This window comes from Pipistrellus kuhlii, unplaced genomic scaffold (assembly GCF_014108245.1).
Source record: "Pipistrellus kuhlii isolate mPipKuh1 unplaced genomic scaffold, mPipKuh1.p scaffold_m20_p_54, whole genome shotgun sequence".
NCBI lineage: Eukaryota > Metazoa > Chordata > Mammalia > Chiroptera > Vespertilionidae > Pipistrellus > Pipistrellus kuhlii.
In genome coordinates, this window is record NW_023425556.1 from 512729 (window position 1) to 532076 (window position 19348).

Consider the following 19348-nt stretch of genomic DNA (forward strand, 5'->3'; position numbering starts at 1 on the left):
TCACCTTGCCATTCACTCTCTCTGAAAATCAGTGGAAAAAATGGTGAAGATTAACAAATAAAATAAAATAAAATAAAATAAAATAAAATAAAATAAAGTAAAATAAAATAAAATAAAGGAAGCTGTTAAAAAGGTGATGATGATACTGGATTTTTGAACTGGAAATGTGCAGTGTTCCCCTGGGCAGGATGGTTCTCTGGGCTCTTGTCTGGTGGAGTAGAAGAATGAAACTATGGACGAGAGGTGATGTAGCAAAGGTGAAAATTTATTTTATTTTATTTTTTAATATATTTTATTGATTTCCTTTGCCCCCCTCCGTTCCTCCCATACATACCTTCCCTCTCCAGAGTTTTATGTCCATTGGTTGTACTTATATGCATGTATACAAGTCCTTCGGTTGATCTATTATCTCCCCCAGATCTCCCTCCCCTCCCCACTGTAAACTGACAGTCTGCTTGTTGCTTTACTGCCTCTATATCTATCTTTTGGTTCATCAGTTTATAATGTTCTTTATTATCTATAAATGAGTGAGGTCATGTGGTGTTTCTCTTTCATTGATTGGCTTATTTCAGTCAGCATGATGCTCTCCAATTCCATCCAGGTTGCAGCAAATGATGAGAATTCCTTCTTTTTTATGCCAGCATAGTATTCCATTGTGTAGATGTACCATAGTTTTCTGATCCAATCATCTGCCTATGGGCACCTAGGCTGTTTCCAAATTCTGGCTATTGAAGATTGTGCTGTTATGAACATAGGGGTGCATATATCCTTTCTGATTGGTTGTTTCTAGTTTCTTGGGATATATTCCTAGGAGTGAAGGTGGAAATTTATTGAAGAAGAAAAAGAACAGACTCCCACATGGGGAAGGAAAAAGAGTCCCCCACTGAGTTCCTTTCTCCTGGTTTATAAAGGCTGCAGTTTTGTGCCTCAATATCCCCTCTGATTGGCCACGATTCCCCTTTGATTGGTCACTAGAGCAACGCCTGAGCTCAAAGGTCAAACTCAAATGGGCCTTGTGTGAGACCCTCCTTTTTTATTTTGTAGACCTTTGGCTACCCCCAGTTCCCTTGTCTTGTGGAAATGCAACTGCTGCCTCTGCCAACTTCCCTGTGTTATGGAAATGCAACCTTTTGCAGCTTTGAAGCTTGTGCTTTTCCCATGGACCCCCTCAATTTAAAACATTCCCTAAACCTGCCTCCTCCCCCCTAAAAATTCCTGTTTTAATGTGGTGGGAGTGGGACTGTTTTATCCATGATGGAAACTGTAGGTCTCCATAAGTGTATTTGAGAATTGCAGGAGAAGGAGCTGTCCTGGGTCCTGGGGAAAGGTGGGGGTGGAGGGGTGGTCAGTGCAGGACAGCGGTGGGTGACCTGCCAGCAGTGAGAAGCGTGAGGCGGGACCAATGGCGGCCAGCAGTACAGAGCTTGAGGAGGGACTAATGCCAGCTAGCAGTGCACAGCGAGGGGAGGGACTAATGGCGGAATCAGAGTGTCAATGTAGCAATCGATAGAGGGACCAATGGTGACCAGTCAGGAGAGACCAATGGCCGCCAGTAGTGCAGAGCATGGGGAGGGACCAATGACAACCAATCAGAGCGTCAGGAGGGACCAATGGCGGAACCAATGTAGGGATCAATGGAGGGACACATGGAGGGACCAATGGGTGACCATCCAGGGCATCAAGAGAGACCAATGGCGGCCAGTAGTGCAGAGCATGGGGAGGGACCAATGGCGGCCAGAAGTGCAGAGTGTGAGAAGGGACCAGTGGGTCTGGAGGAGCGGCTGAAGGTAAAGCAAGGCCAAAGGCCACTTTCTGTCTTTGAACTGCAAAGTAGCCTCATGAAGATGAGGCTTCCAAAAATTGGATAAGAATTCCCAGCTTGTCCTGGGCAGACACAGAGCATGTCCTGGGAAGGCCGCCCAGGTCTCTAAAGGAGCAAGGGACCCTCAGTGCAGTGATGGTTGCTGAGTGCCCGCGCAGTCCACACTCCGTCCTGGCATCGGTAGAGACCCTGCCTTCCTCCCGGGCGCTGTGCCCAGCAGCAGTGGGCATATTCCCGTGGGGCTGGGATTCCTGCGTGGGAACTGATTTCTGATTTCGCGGTGCACCATGGGTATGCAAATCGCAGGCGGTGCTGGGCTGGCCTCAACACCAGCTGCCCAGTGGGGCTAGGGCCAGCGCCTTAGGGACTCTGGCTGTTGCCCCTCCTGTCTCTCTGTGGGTCCGCCTGGGACCCGAACTGGGTTTGCCTGGAGAGTAAAGGCGTTTCCTGACACTGAGGCTCAGGGGTTAGCTAACTGCCGCAGGCCACTCAGCTGGTTAGTGGCACAGTGGGCTGACAGTGTTGTGCTGTTCCAGATTGGTGAGCTCTCAGGCTCCACCCAAAAGCCCTGCTAGGGACCCAAACACCCTGGACCCAAATCCAGCCAACTTCCATCCCTTGGATGCCTGGGATACACCCCTTACTCTAGGTTCTCGTGGTCTTTTTAAGTATGTTAGTGTTGATCCAGCTGCATTTGGCTTATCCAGTTTTTTTTTTGTTTGTTTGTTTTGTTTTTGTTTTTTCTTCACTTTTGATCAGAACATGATTATATGGCCTTTGGGGTAGCGGGTGAGGTGTGAGAAGGCAGTGCTCTCAGGGTGGTTCCTGGTGAGTGGGTGGCTGAGATTGAGCCCTAGAATAATTGGGGGAAAGCAGAAATTAAAAAGACAGGACAACTGTAATTATTCACACTGACACAAGGGAGAAAAAAATACTGAAATATTAACAGAGCTTCGATTACACATAGTATCAAGCAGCCTAACGTATATAATTGAAATCCCAAAAGGAGAGGAGAGATAAAATGGGACCAGAAATATTTGGGAAATATTGGTTAAAATTTTTCCAAAAATGAGCAACTCATATGCCCACGAAGTTCAGTAAAACCCTAAACAGCATCAATATCCAAAACTGCCACACCTTTGTGTTTTTTGTGTGTCTTTTTGTGTGTGGGGGGGTTTTTGTTTGTTTGTTTGTTTTACTTTGGAGGAATGAATTACAATATAACTCTGTGGAGCATTCTTTGTAAAATTTAACTCCAAATCTCCCTGAACTGCGCTATTGTGACTGTGTTAATGATGACCTACTCTTCTGTATATGCCTATCAGTAAATCTCCATTAACTTTGATTTGCAGATTTTCGAAGGGTAAAGCTCATCACAGAGGTCAGTTTCTCCTGTCTAGCTATATTATGTCCATCAGGGAAGTTGCTAGCCCATTTGGGGCTTCCGTGCAGAAATAGATTTAAAAGCCACATCCTCCCTATAGCACATGAGGTCCTTTACCAGGACAGAAGGTTAAGTGAGAAGAGCAATTTGATTTTTCATATGCCCTCACTGCCCTTACTAGACTGTATACAGGACTTGTTTTTTAAGTTAGCAAACTTTAAAATTGTCCTTCCCATCCATGTGTACTCTAATACTATATTCCTTATAAGAATGGGACTATGAAAAAAATGTGAGTATGCACGTTATGTGTACATCTGTGTGTGTGTGTGTGTGTGTGTGTGTGTGTGTGTGTGGTGCTTGAGAGTATTGTGAAGAAAGAAGGTAACTATTTAGTGGTAAAAGAGGGAGAAAGTCCTCAGAATAGTTGCTGCCAAAATTCCTCCTCACCCCCTCTGCCAATAATAATAGCATCACAGCTCTAGCCAGCTTGAGTCAGTGAATAGAGCTTTGGCCTGCGGACTGAAGGGTCGCGGGTTTGATTCTGGCCAAGGGCATATGCCTGGGTTGCGGGTTCGATCCCCAGTAGGGAGCATGCAAGAAGGCAGTCTATTAATGATTCTCTCTCATCATTGATGTTTCTCTCTCTCTCTTTCTCTCTCTCTCTCTCCCTCCCTCCCTCCCTCCCTCCCTTCCTCTCTGAAATCAATAAAAAACATATATATAAAAATAACAACATCACAACAAAGAGGCATTCTGTTCAGTGCATTTTAATTTTTAGAGGTAACTTTTAAATTCTCTTTGAAAATTTATTTTAATTATAGTTGACTTACAATATTTTGTTAGACTCAGGTGTATAACATAGTGTTTCAACATTTATAAGACTTACAAAGTAATCACTACATTGAGTCTAGTAACCATCTGTCACTGTACATGATTATATTATTGACCCCATTCTCCAAGCTATAAATTATAGCTCACCATATCTTATTTTACAAAGAGAAGTTTGTACATTTTAATCCATATCCTTATTTCCACCCGACCCCCACTTTGGAAATTATCAGCTTGTTCTCTCTCTCTCTCTCTCTCTCTCTCTCTCTCTTTTCAAAATAAGGTTTATTTTTCTGGATATAATTGTCCACTAATTATTTTTGAATTTCACAAATAAATGTAAGTATAAATAAGACAATAAGTAATTATATGTTTATTGGCCATCTGTGTGTTGTCTTTGGAGAAGTGTCTACTCAGGTTCTTTGTCCATTTAAAAAAAAAAATTAAAACATTTTATCATGATAAAACAATTTGCTTGTTAAGAAAACCAAATACCAAGAGAATTCACTTGTTTTCCCAGTTTGCTGCTTTTGGTTGTCAAAGGCCATATGGGATCCATCTTCTTCCCATCTCCAAGATAAGATCATCAAACTAAAAGAACTTTAAGTTATTAGGACATACTCAAGTTTTCTTCTTCTTCTTCTTTTTTTTTAAGAGAAATATCTAAAGCTCTTTATTCAAAGTAATGTCCATCACTGGCTACACATTTTCCCCATCTTCCAGGTAATTTGTGGATACAGTCCCAATAGAACTTTTCTTGTTTTAATGAAAACCATTCAGAGACCTAATTTTCCACTTCTTTTTATGTTTTAAAGTGCTCATCAGAAAGTCCGTGTGCCATCGATCAAACAAGTGGTAATCTGAAGGAACAAGGTCTGGTAAATATGGTGGGTAAGTTAATACTTCCCAGGCAAGATCTTTAAAATGTCTTTATTTATTTATTTATTATTTTTTAAATAAATCTTTATTGTTCATATTATTACAAAAGTTTCTCATTTTTTCTCCTCCACCAGGTTCCCACCTCACCCTCTGCCCTTTCCCCTCTCCCCACTGTCCTCATCCATAGGTGCACAGTTTATGTTCAATCTCTTCCCGCACCCTCCACTCCTCTTTTCCCCGAGAATTGTCAGTCCATTCCCCTTCCATACCTCTGATTCTATTATATTCACCAGTTAATATTGTTCATCAGGTTTTTTTTTTTAATTCCCGTGGTTTTTAGATTCACTTGTTGATAGTTACATATTTTTTGTTCATAATTTTTATCTTTATTTTTTCCCTCTTCCTAAAGAACCCCCTTCTGTAATTCATATAATTCTGGTTTGTCGGTGATTAACTCCTTTAGCTTTTTATTTTTTATTTTTTATTTGTGAAGCTCTTTATCTGGCCTTCAATTCTGAGTGATAGCTTTGCTGGGTAGAGTATTTTTGGCTGTAGGTCCTTGCTCTTCATGGCCTTGAATATTTCTTGTCATTCCCGTCTGGCCTGCATGGTTTCTGTTGAGAAATTAGCTGACAATCATATGGGTGCTCCTTTATAGGTAACTACCTGCTTTGCTCTTGCTGCTTTTAATATTCTCTCTTTGTCTTTTGCTCTTGGAATTTTAATTATGATGTGTCTTGGTGTGGTCCTCTTTGGATTCCTTTTGTTTGGGGTTCTGTGTGCTTCCTGGACTTGTAAGTCTAATTCTTTCACCAGGTGGGCGAAGTTTTCTGTCACTATTTCTTTCAATATGTTTTCAGTATCTTGCTCTCTGTCATCTTCTGGGACGCCCATAATTCTGATGTTGGTTCGCTTGAAGTTGTCCCAGAGGTTTCTTACACTATCTTCAACTTTCTGGATTCTCATCTTCTTGCTTCTGTGGAGGAGTGTCCTCTGGCTCTTTGTGTTCCAAATCTTTGACTTAATTCTTGCAATCTTCCATTCTGGTTTTAGGATTCTGTATAATACTTTTGATTTCAGAGAATGTATTCTTTATTTCTTGTTGATCCCTTATTATTTCTAGTTGATCCCGTTTCATATCCTCATAGGTCTTGTTTATTTTATCAGCCTTTTCTAGGGGATTCTTGAAAAATCTTATAAGCGTGGTTTTGAACTCTATATCCAGTTGCTTTTTGTCCTCCATTTCTTTCATTTGTGATCGGTTTCCTTGTCTCGGCATTTCACTGCTTCCCTGAGTTGGTAGGGTGGGAGGATCAGCTGTATCTATGGCAGGAGACAGCCTTATTCGACTAGACTTGGAAAACTGCAAGATCCTCTGTGCTTAGCTTGGATGGGGCAGAGTTTCATGGTGGAGCCTACAGCCTTGGCTTCTGGTTAGTACAGCCCTATGAGATTCCTAAGTCTCAGTGTTCCTCAGTGTCCTTTGGTACTCGCTGCAAGCACCTCTGAGAGAAAGGTGCCCTAGAATTTCGCCCGCTACCAGACAGTCTAATCTCTCCCCCAATGAGCCCGCAACTAGGGTTCAGTGCAGTTGGAAGTGGGGTTAAGAGCAGTCTGGAGCTTATATCTTCTTCCCGCTAGGGCAATCCAGTGGCATAGTCAACAGTCTGTCCTCTGTGTGAAATTTGTGTGTCTCCGAGGCTCTGCCTTTCACTGTTCCCCTGAGCTTCCGCCTTACAGCCCAGATTCCCTCTGTATGTGTCTGGGTCCCCAGGGTCTCGCTCAGAACTGGGGTTCAGCACAGTCAGGAGCTTTTATCTCCTTCTGCTAGGGAATGCCAGCCAGGCACTCAGCCGCCCCTCCTCTCTGGCTCTGTCCTCTCCGCGCACGCAACGTGTCTCCTTACCTTAGGCTTTTACAGCTCCACTTATTTTCCTTCTGGTTTTCTATTTCCTTCTCATTGTAGAATTTCCAGTCAGTCAACTTTCCTGTAGTTCTGGATAATGTCCACTTTATATTTTAGTTGTATTTCTTAAATTTGTTCTGTGAGGCTGCAATTAGGCGGTTACCTATGCTGCCATCTTGGTTTCTCTTGTCATCAGCTTGTTCTCTCTTATCTGTGCATCTGTTTCTCTCTCATTTCATTTATTAATTTGTTTTGATTTTTAGATTCCACATATAAGTGAAATCATATGATATCTGTCTCTCTCTGTCCAATATTTTCACTTAACACAGTACTCTGTGTCCATCCATGTTGTTGAAAATAGCAAGATTTCACTCTTCTTTATGGCTGAGCAGTATTCCATTTTGTATATGCACCACTTCTTTGTCCATTAATCTATCAATAGACATCTAGTGTGCTTCCAGATCTTGGCTGTTGTAAACAATGCTGAATTCACATAGGAATGCATACTAGTATATCGTTTGTAATTATTGTTTTCATATTCTTTAGGTAAGTACTCAGAAGTGGAATTGCTGGGTTGTGCATAGTATTCCATTTCTAAATTTTGTGGAGCTTCAGTGTTTTCCATGAAGGCTATACTAATTTACAATCCCATCAACAGTGCACAAGGTTGCCTTTTCCTCCGCCATTAATTCTTTAAACAGGTTTTTTTGTCCACTTTCTCTCACTGTTCTCCTTCTCGCACACCCGTGACTTGAATGTTGTTATGTTTAATGTTGTCCCAGATATCACATAAACTATCCTCATTTAAAAAGTGTTTTTTGTTTGTTTGTGTGTGTGTGTGTGTGTGTGTGTGTGTGTGTGTGTGTGTTTTCTGTTATGAATGGATCTCTCCCTACTACAGCTTAATGCATTGAAGGTGAGGTTGCCATGTTGCCATGTCTCGACCTCTCCTCCCTATTTCTCTTATTTGTTGTGCAAGAAGCTACCTTGTCTTCAGCTCACTGACTCATTCTTCTGTATCAACTAATGTGTTATGATTCCTTGTACTGTTTTTTGTTTTTTTGTTTTTCATTTTAGTTATTGTATTTTACAGTTCTAAGTAGTTCTGTTTTATATATTTTTTATGTCTTTGTTGAAGTCCTCACTGAGTTAGTCTATTCTTCTACCGAGTTTGTTGACTACCAGTGTTTGAACTCTTTATTTGGGAGATTGCTTGTCTTGTTTCATTTAGTTTTTTGGGGAGATTTTGTTCTTGTTTTTCATTTGGGACATATTTTTGCCTCCTCATTTTGGCTCTCTCTATATTTGCTTCCATCAATTAGGCAAAGCAACAATCTCTCTGTGTCTTGGAGTGGCCATGTGCAGGAGCTCCTCCTTTGTAAGCTGTGTGTGCTGGGTTTCTTCGTCAGGCCTACTGGAGCTGGAGCTAAAGTCATCCAGAGCATGTGGAATCCTGGCGACAAGCCTCTCTGGGGCTTCTTTGGCAGTGTGCTTGAGGTTGTAGTTGAAGTAGGCTCTAGCCACTGGGATTTCCTGGGCCAAGCTGTGCTGAGGCCTAGCACTGTAAGCCAAGTGAATGTGGGCTGCAGGAAGTCCTGGGGACAGGCTGGACCTGGGCTTCCTTTACAGATTGGCTGAAGCTGTGACTGGAGTGGGCACAGGCTGCAGGAACTAGCCACTTGGGGACTATCTTTGCAGACTGGTTGAATGTAGTAGGAGCTACCTCAGGCCTCAGGTATTCCTGGGGAAAGCTGCACTTGGTTTGAGTACTGTACCTAGGGCATATCTGAGCCACATTCAAGCTTTTCTGGGGTGGCTTTGGCAGGCCACTTGACACTGTAGATGAAGCAGATGGGGTCTGTTGGAGGTACAGGAGAAAATATATGCCTGAACTTCTTAGCCGGCCTGTTGAAGTTGGAGTTGAATTGGATTCAGGCCAAGGGTGGCACCTGCTGCAAGCTGTGCTGGGGCCTGGAGTTGAAGCTGGAGTGGGTGTGAGCCATGGGGTATCCTGGAACAAGCTACACTGGGACCACCATGGCAGGCTGCCTAGAAACTGTAGCTGGAGCAGGCTGCAGGGATATCCTGGGGTAAACCATGTAGGAGCAAGGAGCTGTAGCTGTAGTGGTGATGGGCTGTGCAGATTTTCATGGACAAGTTACAGAGCTAGTGTAGGTCTGGGGCTTGGGGCACACTCTGACATCCTTGTCTCATGGTTAGAGTGTCTGTCTCATTCTCCTGCCCATGTGATCAACAGGAAGGGAGAGGGCTGCAAGTGGCACTATCCAGTGTCTCCAACCATGAAGAGATTTCCCACAATTTCCATCCCATCTGGTAGATGCTTCTAGTGTTAGTAAATGTTTCCTTCCTGTGTAGGTGCCCTGTAACCCACTGTGTGTTGTTTACTGTGCCCCAGGACAGGTGAGTCGGTGTGCAGGCCCTTCAAGTGATCTCTCCCTATTACAGCTTGATGCATTGAAGGTGAGGTTCCCATGATGCCATGACTCCATCTCCACCCCCTCTTCCCTGTTTCTCTTATTTGTTGTGCAGAAGCTGCTGAGTCTCTCCTAGTTTTTTTTTTTTTTTTTTTTTTCCAGTGGAATTTCTCTCCGTGTAGGTATACAGTTGAGGTTTTCATGGGAAGAAGTGAGTTCAGAGTCTTCCTAAGCTGTCATCTTGGACCAGAAGCCTTCAGATCCTGCTCTTCATTATTTAAGTTTGTTAATTATCTATGTATATTTACTAAGTGTAACAATATTCCTGTGATAAAGATTAGGAGTAGTTGCAATAAAGAAGACAAGGTCTTTCAATGGGCTGACTATAAAAACTCTGAGAAAAACAATTGCTCCAATCCTGAACTTAACGTTTCACTGGTTCAACAGTGTATAACAAATTACCAACAAATCAGAAATGCTTTAAATGTCAATGTTAAAACAGAACACCAGTTACTAATCCAGTCTGTTAATTTATTACTTATTTTTGCTTTAGTGGAAAAGTGGGTATTTTTATAAATGCCTTTTCAAACTACCATATAATTTATAATGCATAAGAAATGCCTTCAGTGCCCCACAAATTGCACCCAACCCCCTGAAAATACTTCTAATAATAGACTATTAATCTCTGTTATTGCCCTTCATGAATATAGCAGATAGAATTTAACCTATCAAGAAAAATTGGAAGGAATTATTAGCCAAATATTTATTTAAATAGCACTTTTCTGCTTCACCTTGTGACCAATGGTAGCATTGTTATAACCCTTTTCAATAAAAAACCTTTTACTGTACCAGCCTATGATTATCAAATAGTCTCTGCTCAATTAACTCTATAAAATTTGAGTTTGCAATGATAATAAGAGAAAATGTTGCTCTAAATTTCTTTACTTTGGAAATTCAGGCAGTCTTTCAAATCATTCATATATATATATATATATATATATATATATATATATATATATATGCCAGATTATTATGCATTTAGATATAATAATAAATAAATAATCTGGCTATTCAGTGTATACACCACAGCTTCTTTGTCCAGTCATCCATCCAAAGACACTTAGGTTGCTTTTCTCACTCTTGTCAGTGCACAGATCTAATCAGGACCTGAATACATGATTCATCTATTCATATGCATACAAGACCTTGTAAACAACAAAACCCCTAATTATTAATTTACAACGAGGATTATAATTGTCATGCAGGTCATACATTATATTTGTCATACAGGATTAGAATTGTCAATGTGAATTACTCATGTTGTCCTGTTCAATACATTCTCTCCTTGCAATGAAGTCACACAGGAAACAAATCTACATCAGCAAATACTATTTTATTCACCCCCTACAAAAGAGTCTGTTATTAAGAGTCCCTATATTCAGCATCTTGTCTCTTCAGTCGGTAGCCAAACATTGGAAGATAAATTATGTAATAAATCATGAAAGGTTGCCTTCTGAGCTTTGAATCAAACAAAGCGAGTTAGATGATCAAAATATTAAGTGCTATCAGTTCAAGGTAGTTGATACATCCTTGCAAGTATAACTGGAAATGCTCAAACTGTGATGGTTAAGATTCTCTATTTCTTATACATTTTTCAACATATTGGGTCACTGTTGGCCTCTGTGGCTCACCATTTTGTATAGTTTAAACTTGCCTATGTCAGCCAAAACCGGTTTGGCTCAATGGATAGAGGGTTGGCCTGCGGACTGAAAGGTCCTGGGTTCGATTCAGGTCAAGGGCATGTACCTTGGTTGCGGGCACATCCCCAGTAGGGGGTGTGCAAGAGGCAGCTGATCAATGATTCTCTCTCATCCATGTTTCTAACTCTCTATCCCTATCCCTTCAACTCTGTAAAAAATCAATAAAAATATTTAAAAGATAATAAATAAATAAATTTGCCTATGTCTGCTCTTACAGATATGTGTTGATCTCAGATTTGAAGGTCAGAACTTAAAAGGAGTAGGAGGCATCTCATAACTAATGCTACATTACTGCTATATCTCTCTCCTGTTGTCATCAGCATCATCAGTTATTATCTGGTCAGGAAAATAGAAATCACCATAGGTATTTCAAGCAATGGTAATTTAATTCAGAGACTTGGTAATGTGTATTGGAAGAGCTAAAAACCACCAAGGGCTCTAGGTAACACCATTTTTCCTTTTGCTTCTCTAGCCTCGGATATGATTGTCTCTTCTATCCTAGGAATTTTATTTTATTTTATTATTTTATTTTATTTTATTTTATTTTCCAAATATGGAATGCTTCATGAATTTGTAGGTCATCCCTGTGCAGGGGCCATGCTAATTTTCTCTGTATCATCCCAATTTCAGTATATATGCTGCTGAAGTGAGCACAGGACTAGGAATTTTAGAGTGGGATGGGAGGTTATGTTTTTATAGTTGAAAAGCTCTGCTAATTTTTATTTTGGCATATATACCCAGCTAATAAACTACTTTTTAAAAAATACGACTGCCATCTATTAAGGGATAAACTGAAACATCTTCAGTTAAAATCAATTTGAACAATAGCATTGATTTACAAAGGCACTGGACATCGTTTAGCAGCTAAATTGAGAGATAAAGGTTTCATCATATAATATTAGTTAGTATAAGGATGCTTTATCAAATAAAAGAAAAAAAAGTTGCATAATCTTTAGTCTCCATTCCTTCATTTCATTAAGGTCGTTCATTGGAAATTGGTCATTTTTTAATGGATAGCAAGGCTCAGCAGCTGAGCAATAGGCTTGAAAATTCTGGTATGATAGCTTTGAGGTTTAATTTTGGCTAAATGCTTAACTGGGTGACTCTATAAAAGTTATTATAAATGGTGACATAAAGCTAGATGGAACGATTTCCCCCTTATGTCTATACTTATTTCTGCCTTGTCAATCCTCCTACTTGTAAATATCCTGAACAAAATTAGAAAGTGTCTGAGGATACAATTTGGTTTCTGAGATCCCTCATTCATTTATAAATGACTGTACATTAGACCAAATAAGTCTAACAGATTTGGAGTTTTGTGTTAAGTTGTTTATTGATAGCTGAATAAATGTTGATGCAAGTTTTGTTAAAGGCATAAATTGGATCCCTTGTTGCATAGCAATGTCAAGGTTTAGCTATGCCTTATCACAGGGATTGTAAACTCAAATGCCTAAACGAGTAAAACAGGTAAATAGAATCAATGAAGCTTTTGGCACAGTCTTGTATTTTCATATATATGTGCAGATCTATAAATAATTAAAGAAACCCAAAATGTATATGTAAAATCTCATGACTTTTAAATGTTGACAAAAAGTTTAAAGTATTTTTAAAATTACAATGGAATAAGCAAAATATATTGGGTGGTTTGGATTTGGCCCAAAGGACCCAACTTTCAAATTGTTGGTAATGTAGATGGAATAGGATGCAGGGTATAAACTGATGGCTCATGTATCCAACTGACCTTGCTCAGGAACCATTGTTTTGAGCTGACAACAGCCTCTTGCATTGCATTAAATAAACACCCACTATGTATATGTAATATCAGGTATTATGCTGTTTCACATGCATTACCTTGTTTAAAACATGATTCTTACTAGTTAGTTAATTTTCAAAGTATTATTTATTTTTAAGCTTTATTGGGAATTGATAACATTGTGGACGTTTAAGGTGTACAATGTGTTAATTTGATACATTTCTATATTACAGAAATGATTGCCACCACAGCATTAGGTAACAGCTCCATCAAGTCACATTGTTACCATTTGTTTTTGTCGTGAGAACATTTAAGATCTCCTCTCTCAGCATCTCTTAAGTATGTAATACAGTATTATTATTTGCTATAATCGCCATGCCATACATAAAGTCCCCAGAACTTCTTACTCTTATAACTAGAAATTTGTACCCTTGGACCAATATCTTCCCATTTCCCCCAGCTCCACATCCCTTGGTATCTATCACTCTACTCTCTGTTTCTCAGAGTTAGGCTTTTTTAGAGTCCACATGTAAGTGATATCATACAGTATTTTTCTGTTTCTGTCTTACTGTTAGTTATTATTATCCAATTTTAAACATTAATAAGTACCAGAAAAGGATTCAAATTGGATCTGACTGATTCCAAAGCTTATCTCATAATGATTCTACCATACAAACTTTTTAGGAACCCCAGGGTTATAATATATACACAATTTACAGACCAGGCTAATGGTATCCTGAGATGGCTGAAAGGAAGATAAATGGTGAAAATATTGTTGTAAGGCTCATGGAAAGAATGTAAGCCAATGAATGATTCCAACATTTTTTTTTTCTATGCTATATCTTTCTACCCTCCTAACTTTATCAGAGACCGAGAGACCCTATCAGTTACCAACCCATCTCCTATTTTGCACTTCTTTTTTTCTACTCCCCATCAACTTTTAATGCTTACTCTTTCTTCTTTAATGAATAATACAAATAATAGCAACTCCTTTGTCTCAATATCCTCTTCTAGCTACTTCTCTATATCCTGACTTCCATAGCCAAACTTATAGAATGAGTTGTTTGTGCTCTTTATTGTCATTTCTTCACATTATTTAATCCGTTTATTTGACTTTTATCCCCAACATTTCTCCAAAATTACTCATTCTAAGTTCACTAATGATATACATATCACTATATACAGGCTAGTTGTTCCAGTCTTGGCTTCTAAACATTTGATGGTATTGAAAACACTGTACTTCTGAAAGAATTATTTTATTTTGGCTGCTATTGCCTAACTTCCTTTTACCTCTTTATCTTTACTTCTTACTGCTCTTTGAAAGTTTACCCTCTTCTATTGTATTAGACTGAGCTCTTAATTGGTAAATTTACTCAAGACTCTATGTTAAACCCTGGCCAGTGTGTCTCAGTTGGTTTCGCACCATCCCATGCACCAAAAGTTTGATTTGAGGTCAAGGTACCAGTGTGATTCGAGGTCAAGGCACATGCCTGGGATTGCAATCTAGATCCACAGGAAGCGACATGCAAGAGGAAGCCACCAGTGTTTCTTTCTCACATCAATATTTCTCTCTCTTTCTCCCTCTTTTCCTCTCTTTCTCTAAAATCAATGAAAATATATTTTATAAAAAGACTCTTGGCTAGTATGTTAAGGCCTGTTTTCTTCTAGGGTCCCTATTATTCCTCGGCTAGCTTATATGCTCTCATGGCTTTACATGCCATTTATATTTTGATGTATCTCAATTATATGCCGCAAACTTATAAATCTTCCGTGATTAATACAGGTAACTACTTAACATTCTTGCTTGGATAATTAATGTGTATCTCAAATAGACATCAACAAAATTTAACTGTTCTTGTCCTTATCTTATCTCCCCTCCCCCCTAAATATTGCCCAACTTTGGAAATGACACCACTGTTCATCTAGTTTGCTTAAAACAGAAATCTAAAAGTCATTGTTATTTTTGCCAAAAAAATAAAAATACTTTTGGGGAAACATACAAAATATTACCAAAAATAAAAATCAAACACACAGGCAAATATATATCAGGCAAATGCAAAGAATAACAGTATATGAGTAGTATTAAGAGCAAAAGGAATTAAGTTTGATAAAGATTAAAAACTAATATTGGCCAACATATATTGATTGCTCGCCTTTTGCCAGGCTCTTAAAAAGCATTATTGATATCATCTTCTATTGTCATACCCCTTATAGCAAATTAGTCCATCAAGTGCTGTAGATCCTATTTCAAAATAATTTTTAATATTTTCCAATTATCTTAATCTACAACAGTCTAATCTAAGCCACTATCATCACTCATCTACTGCAACAGACCTGAATTAGTATTCCTATGTCCATATGCTTTTTTGGTATTGCCTATGTCACATAGGTCTTTAAAGTGAAATATGTTCAAGTTCATAAGATCACAGATGTCTTCATGTCTCCTACATAAAGATGAGTAAAAATGGTGGCATTAGACTAGACACTTGCACCAATTAAACGTCTTGCCTAATCTTTGTCTTCATTAAAAAATGAAGGTGTGAGGCAATAAAGAAGACACAAGAGCACTAAGTCACCCGGCAGGGGAAGTCAAGCAGTATGTTTGTGCAGCTCTGCATTGAGGGCAAGGACCTCAAAGTATCACTCTGTCAAACCTCCACTATCTTGTGTTGGAAATCTTCTAGGGAGAAAAGCAATAGAGATAATAGAGTTAAGCTACTGAAACTTTAATCCCTAGGAATTTGGGAGGCTATGTCTCAGCAGGTAATGGGATACAAGTTCGAGAGTGATAGAGGAACATGACATAGTCCACAGGGAGAGGGGGGAGCATAATGGTGAAAACCTGTGACACTGATTAGGAAAAATAATTTCCTTAGAGTAACTGCCTATATTGGAATTTGTGATTCAATGGTATATGCATTTACAAGGCTTTTGTAATGTTACTAATTTCTATCCAAAATGGTTGCAACTTATACCCTCACCAGTAGTGTATGGTAGTATCCATTTGACTTACAACACTTTATTTTTTTTTTATTTTTTTAAAATATATTTTATTGATTTTGTACAGAGAGGAAGGGAGAGAGATAGAGAGTTAGAAACATCGATGAGAGAGAGTCATCGATCAGTTGCCTCTTGCACACCCCCCACTGGGGATTTGCCCGCAACCAAGGTACATGCCCTTGACCGGAATCGAACCCGGGTCCCGTCAGTCCCCAAGCCGACGCTCTATCCATTGAGCTAAACCGGACACCGGAGTGACTTACAACACTTTAGTTGAGCAATTGAGTAAAAAGAAATGCTTGCCTTTTGCTCATAGCTATGGCTACACTGACTCTACCCTTTTATCTCCTGTTATTCTAAAATATATTGTTCGCATTTTTTGTTTAGTTCTATTCTTAAAGTCATATTTGGGTAAAGGAATGGACAAATGAAACACTATCATTTTTCAAATGCTTGCAGTATACCATGTACTGATCTGAGGTAATTTATAAATATTAATTTTATTTTTAATTCTCAAAAAGAGTCAGGGAAAACAGATTTATTTATCCACAATCTCATAAGAACTGGCAAAACAAAGATATCAACCTAAGTAATCATGCTCAAAATTCTGTGCTATAAAGCACTATGCTATACTACTACCAGGTTATTCCTTTGAATTATCACAAGTATAATTTTTGGCTCAATTGACAACTTCATCTATATTAAAATATTTTATTACTAGAGGCCCAGTGCACAAAATTTGTGCATGGGTAGTGTCCCTAGGCCTGGCCAGCGATCAGGGCCAATCAGGGCCTTCTGGATGCTAGCCAGGGCCTTTTAGATCCAATTCCACTGGGATCAGGCCGAAAGTGGCAGTCGGACACCCCTCTCATAATCCAGGACTGCTGGCTCACAACTGCTCTCCTGCCTACCTTCTTGATTGCCCTAACCGCTCTGCCTGCCAGCCTGATCACCCCCAACCACTCCCATGCCAGCCTGATTGATGTCTAACTGCTCTCCTGATGGCCTGTTTGCCTCCAACTTCCCTCCTCTGCCAGCCTGGTCACCCCTTACTGCCCTCCCTGCAGGTTTGATCAACCTCCCTTGCAGGCCCGATTCCTCCCAACTGCCCTCCCCTGCTGGCCACCTTGTGGTGGCCATCTTGTGTCCACACTGGGGCAGCCATCTTGTGTGTTTTAGTGATGGCCAATCTATATACTGCTCTTTTATTAGATAGAATAGAGGCCTGCTGCATGGGTGGGGGCCAACTGGTTTGCCCTGAAGGGTGTCCTGGATCAAGGTGGGGGTTCCCTTGGGGTGTGGGGTGTGGCCTGAGTGAGGGGCCTGTGCTGGTTTGCAGGCAAGCCACGGCCCCCCACAATGCAAGCAGAGGCCCTGGTATCTGGAATTTATTTATCTTCTGCAATTGAAACTTTGTAGCCTGGAGCGAAGCCAAGCCTTCTGCTGGCTCCGTGGCTGGCCTCAGCCATTTCTGTTGGAATTTACTTCTCTTCTATAATTGAAACTTTGTAGCCTGTAGTGGTGGCCTAGGCCAGCCAGGGCTGCAGAAGCTTGGCTTCCTCCATCGCCCAGGGCAACCCTAGCCTCCTGCTCTTCCAACTCCATAATATTGATAAATAATGTCGGAATTTATTACTTTCTATAATTAAAACTTTGTAGCATTGAGTGGAGGCTTGGGCTGGCCAGGATGTGCAGAAAGCTTGGCTTCCTCCATCCCTGGGGAAAAGCAAGTTACCCCCCACCCCTCCCTGCTCTCTGTGACTTCAGCCATCTTGGTTGGGTTAATTTGCATACCCACTCCTGATTGGATGGTGGGCGTGGCTGGTGGGTGTAGCAGAGTGATGATTAGCTTGCATATTACTCTTTTAGTAGTTAGGATTATTATTCTTTCAGTCTTGAGTCTATTATACAAATTAAATTTGCTTAACATTTGATGCTTACTATAATACACCTTAAAAAATGTTCAGGCTACATACCATTTCATAACAAATAAATTAATCTTCAGTTCTACTATATAATTTTTATATATCTCCAATTTTAAGAATTGAATTCTATCCTATGCAAGTTATTTATACCATTTGTTAATTCTAAATTGTACCGATTACTATCACTATATAGACAACTATTTGAGTATAATTATAATAGGACTTGAGGAAGCAGTCTCATTAATATTACCACACATGACTATATATATTTTTTCAACCATTAATTTTAATTTTAAATCCTAGCCAATCTCAAACATTGTTGTACTCATATTGTTACTAGTTCCTACTTTTCTGGTTTTAAATTGATGATTGTAATAACCAGTGTATCTGTAATGTTTTTTTCCACACATTGTTTCATTATTCTCCATAATAGCACCATGAGGTAGGTCTATTATAGTTATTATCATAATCGCCATAGAGATAACAAGATATTCTTTAAATGATTCAGCTAGAGAAATTACAGAACCAAGATTTAAACCTAATATTTCAAAGACCAAGATCTTCCCTCAATAAATGCTTCCTCAACATTTGAAGGTGGCTAACAAGCAATGAAATGAGCAAATGCAAAGCAAAGGAGCTAATTGATGAATCAGTCAGCTGAAATTCAAACACTAAATAACGTTCAGATGGCCTCAGACATAGTGACACAGTAAATTATGAGAATTTTACTTGAGGATATACTGTGATCCTCTTTATGGGTTCACATTGGAAATGTAGAGAGCAGCCAATATTAATCAAGGGAGAAGTTTTTGTTTGTTTGTTTTTTGTGGGTTTTTTTTTTTTTTGAGCATGTTTTTACTTGAAAGCAATATATTTCCTTGTACATTTCCTTATTACTTGTCTATCTGTTTTTTTTTTCCATTTGTTAAATTTTATTGTGAGGAAAATAAAATAATGCATGTAAACTGTTTAGTCTAATGACTAATACATAGTAGGTGCCCAATTAACACAAACATTAAAATGTATTCAAATCCCTCTTTATCTTTTTTCTTTATCACATAATCAGATTCTGAAGATTATCTATTTCTTTTTAGTACCTAAATATTAAATGGAAATATACATCATGGAACTTTATTTCACAGTGTTTTTATAAACTTAATTTAAGGACCACATATTGAAGAAACGATATTGCATTGGGCATGAGATTCTACTACAGCATTTTCAAACCAACAGATCATAATAACTTAATATTTACTTCTGATTTGGTGGTCAAAAATGACACTGGACATTTAAGACATTTTCTTTGGTTGATACCTAGATGTAAAGAACTTGAAAATTGGGCAAGAGTTTAAAGGTATCATATTATTTTATATTGAAATATTATTTTTCATATCAGATATTGTGTATGTAACTCTTATTTTAGTTTACGTTTTTAATCTAAGTAAATTGACATTTTGTTTACCAAAAAATAGCTGTATGAAACTGTAGAAAATACAGTATAGAACTTTCTAAAATAAAGTGTATTCAACTATATGAAATACTTCAGGATAGTGAATGTAAAGGAATGAATTACTGCACAATGCCAATTTTAGAACAGTTTTTACTGACTTAAATGTAATGTAACCATATTTTGTTAACTGACACAAAATATAAACC

The 19348-nt window shown here is 39.0% G+C and overlaps 1 non-coding gene across 1 annotated transcript; it reads right to left on the bottom strand.

Annotated features, from left to right (window-relative positions):
* Positions 1-11561: 11561 nt before the first annotated feature.
* On the bottom strand, positions 11562-11668 carry LOC118706745. Its single transcript, XR_004984116.1, has one exon. It is a non-coding gene; the product is annotated as a U6 spliceosomal RNA (small nuclear RNA).
* Positions 11669-19348: the final 7680 nt, after the last annotated feature.